A 4,269-nucleotide genomic window follows, 5' to 3' on the forward strand; every position below is an offset into this window, starting at 1 on the left:
TGGGTATAAAATCCAAAATCCATTAATCATAGGCCACAAAATTCTGACCACCTACTACAACCACAGTCTTTGTCTCCCTGGTGACTACCTTCCTTCCCCTACAACCTTCTCTCATGATCAAATACTGTGCACAACATTCTTATAATATATGATGAAGCTTTCTATCCTTCAGCATGCTACCTTTTGGGGGAAAACTAATAATTCATGTGCACAACATTTTTATAATCTATGATGAAGCTCTCTGTCCTTCAGCCCTTTTAGTGAAGATTTTACTTATTCATTACACACAAGTTAAAGGCCATGACGAAAAATACAAATAAGTACAGAAATACAAGGCACAAATTTAAGAATGCAAGACAAGAATGCATAGGAAATGCACATAATTGAAAACTTTAAGAAGAAATTCCTTTCTTGTCAAGCCCAAGTGAAGACAGAGCAAATAGTAGAGAAAAATATTACCACCACCTTTTGCTTCTGCCATTGTCCCACCTCTTCCCAACATGACTGAAATGGCTCCAAATAATGGCTAATGTAAGGACAAAGTGACAGGTGGGAGGAGCAAGGCAGGGTCCTAATGACGCGCTGCCACACACCCACATTGCCCCCTCAGCCCAACTTTCCACACACAGCCTTATCATCATCCTTTCCTCAACACATCCATTGTCTTTCGCATCCCAGAGTAAGCTACACTGAGAGCTTAACCAATGTACCCTGTGTCTGTCAGAAACGGAAAGATAATAGTGGCCAGACACACTCTCTTTCCACAGTCTTACCACCATCCTTTCCTCAACGTAATGTCCTCAAACGTAATGTCCTCTGTAATTATGCCCAATCACAAAGAGCGGTTTTATATGCACTTTTTTTCTTCTTTTACTAACATTTTTTTTTTTTTTATGTAGGAAGGATACTGGCCAAGGGCAACAAAAATCTAATAAAAAAATGCCCACTGAAATGCCAGTCCCATAAAAGGGTCAAAGCAGTGGTCAAAAATTGGTGGATAAGTGTCTTGAAACCTCCCTCTTGAAGGAATTCAAGTCGTAGGAAGGTGGAAATACAGAAGCAGGCAGGGAGTTCCAGAGTTTACCAGAGAAAGGGATGAATGACTGAGAATACTGGTTAACTCTTGCGTTAGAGAGGTGGACAGAATAGGGGTGAGAGAAAGAAGAAAGTCTTGTGCAGCGAGGCCGCGGAAGGAGGGGAGGCATGCAGTTAGCAAGATCAAAAGAGCAGTAAGCATGAAAATAGCGGTAGAAGACAGCTAGATATGCAACATTGCGGCGGTGAGAGAGAGGCTGAAGACAGTCAGTTAGAGGAGAGGAGTTGATGAGACGAAAAGCTTTTGATTCCACCCTGTCTAGAAGAGCAGTATGAGTGGAACCCCCCCAGACATGTGAAGCATACTCCATACATGGATGGATAAGGCCCTTGTACAGAGTTAGCAGCTGAGGGGGTGAGAAAAACTGGCGGAGACGTCTCAGAACACCTAACTTCATAGAAGCTGTTTTAGCTAGAGATGAGATGTGAAGTTTCCAGTTCAGATTATAAGTAAAGGACAGACCGAGGATGTTCAGTGTAGATGTAACGCTCCTTTTTATTATTTCTGTGTTTCTTTGAGTCTCCCCAATAATTGTTTTCTTTTGTAGTTTGCGGTGAAGAGGAGGATAATAGCGGTAATTAAAGGTTTAGTGATTATTATGAAAAAAATATATTTATAAGGCGTGTATTCGTGGGAGTGATTTAAAAGTCTTGAAACATTTGTTATAAATAGTCTTTACTTATTTCAACTGTGGTTTTCTCTAATCAGTGGTAATACGAATAATAGGATTACATCATGTTGCGTCAGCCTACCAGTAACTCATAAGGTGTCATTCCCTAGCTTATAAAATATTTTAGTAATTTAGAATTCAATTATTAACTTCAACTAATGTCCAGCCTGTATGCTCACCTTGCTAGCCAATTATTCCTGCATTTTTATTTAAACTCACGGTTCAGTAAAATTATTTGTGAAAGAAGAGAGAGAGAGAACTAGCTAAGGTTCCAATAACTTCAGAGGCCTGGGAGTGTTGAGGGAGAGAGCACAGAATGGCGTCTCCTTTCCCTCTGGCAACAGATAAAATAGCCGGTGTTGGTCCCACGTGGAGACAGGCCACAGAGTCTTGGGAAAGTGTTAGCCATGTAATGTTTCTTTAGTCAAATATAGTCTACTGTGAATGTGTTGTGAGCAATATTATTGCCGTAGAGAAGTGATGGATGAAGGCTGTGACGCTAATTAGGGATATAACGGTGCCCAGAATCAATGGTACTCTTGAGGAGTTATAAAAGTAATTATTTTCTTGTGTATTCGTAGTGTTAAGTAACGGAGTATAAGTGTATATGCCATACCAGAATTTCAAGTGCCTTTTCTTTTTTTTTCTAGATTAACCACTCGATAAAGTGTCATAGTGGATCAGTCAACCCAAAGAATCCCATCAGTATTATTCATTTAATTATTTTTTTTGCTATTTTTATATTTTTCGTTCCTCCTAATAAAGCCACACTGTAGGTACTGTGTGATAATTAACCTCTCCCTACCCTCTGGCCATGACGATGAAGGCGAGAACCATTACCAATCAAAAATGTTTTCTTTTTTTCTATTGTGTGTGTGTGCTTCACCTCTTCTCTCTTCCTCTTCTTTTTTCTTCTTCACCGTGAAGATCTTTGCCTCGTCTCATTAGAGCTCTGATCGGACCGGTGAGGAGGAGGGAGGAGGGGGGGAACCGGAGGAGGGGGGAGTGGCGTCACATAGAAGAGGGGGACAGTTGAGTGTCATTGAAGAAGAGGGGATAGTTGTCTGGAAGGTTGTGTCGAGTTGATAGATGGAGGAATTGAGTTTTTGAGGCATTGAACAATACCAAGTTTGCTCTGCCCCAATCAGAAATTTTAGAAAGATCAGAAGTCAGGCGTTCTGTGGCTTCCCTGCGTGATATGTTTACCTCCTGAAAGGTTGGACGTCTATGAAAAGACGTGGAAAAGTGCAGGGTGGTATCATCAGCGTAGGAGTGGATAGGACAAGAAGTTTGGTTTAGAAGATCATTAATGAATAATAAGAAGAGAGTGGGTGACAGGACAGAACCCTGAGGAACACCCGAGGAACACCCTGAGGAATTTTAATAGGTAGCATGAAGTAGTCAGAGGGTGGAGGAGAGGGAGGAACAGGCCCAGAATCGTCCAAGGTAGAGTTTTTAGCAAAGGTTTGAGCAAAGAGTTCAGCTTTAGAAATAGATGTGATAGCAGTGGTGCCACCTGGCTGAAGTAGAGGAGGGAAAGAAGAAGAAGCAAAGTTATTGGAGATATTTTTGGCTAGATGCCAGAAATCACGAGGGGAGTTAGATCTTGAAAGGTTTTGACATTTTCTGTTAATGAAGGAGTTTTTGGTTGGTTGGAGAACAGACTTGGCATGGTTCCGGGCAGAAATATAAAGTGCATGAGATTCTGGTGATGGAAGGCTTAAGTACCTTTTGTGGGCCACCTCTCTATCATGTATAGCACGAGAACAAGCTGTGTTAAACCAAGGTTTAGAAGGTTTAGGACGAGAAAAAGAGTGAGGAATGTACGCCTCCATGCCAGACACTATCACCTCTGTTATGCGCTCAGCACACAAAGACGGGTCTCTGACACGGAAGCAGTAGTCATTCCAAGGAAAATCAGCAAAATACCTCCTCAGGTCCCCCCAACTAGCAGAGGCAAAACGCCAGAGGCACCTTCGCTTAGGGGGATCCTGAGGAGGGATTGGAGTGATAGGACAAGATAAAGATATGAGATTGTGATCGGAGGAGCCCAACGGAGAAGAAAGGGTGACAGCATAAGCAGAAGGATTAGAGGTCAGGAAAAGGTCAAGAATGTTGGGCATATCTCCAAGACGGTCAGGAATATGAGTAGGGTGTTGCACCAATTGCTCTAGTTCATGGAGGATAGCAAAGTTGTAGGCTAGTTCACCAGGATGGTCAGTGAAGGGAGAGGAAAGCCAAAGCTGGTGGTGAACATTGAAGTCTCCAAGAATGGAGATCTCTGCAAAAGGGAAGAGGGTCAGAATGTGCTCCACTTTGGGAGTTAAGTAGTCAAAGAATTTCTTATAGTCAGAGGAGTTAGGAGAGAGGTATACAGCACAGATAAATTTAGTATGAGAATGACTCTGTAGTCGTAGCCAGATGGTGGAAAACTCGGAAGATTCAAGAGCGTGGGCACGAGAGCAGGTTAAGTCATTGCGCACATAAACGCAGCATCCAGCTT

Source organism: Scylla paramamosain, chromosome 19 (genome assembly GCF_035594125.1).
Source record: "Scylla paramamosain isolate STU-SP2022 chromosome 19, ASM3559412v1, whole genome shotgun sequence".
Taxonomy (NCBI): domain Eukaryota; kingdom Metazoa; phylum Arthropoda; class Malacostraca; order Decapoda; family Portunidae; genus Scylla; species Scylla paramamosain.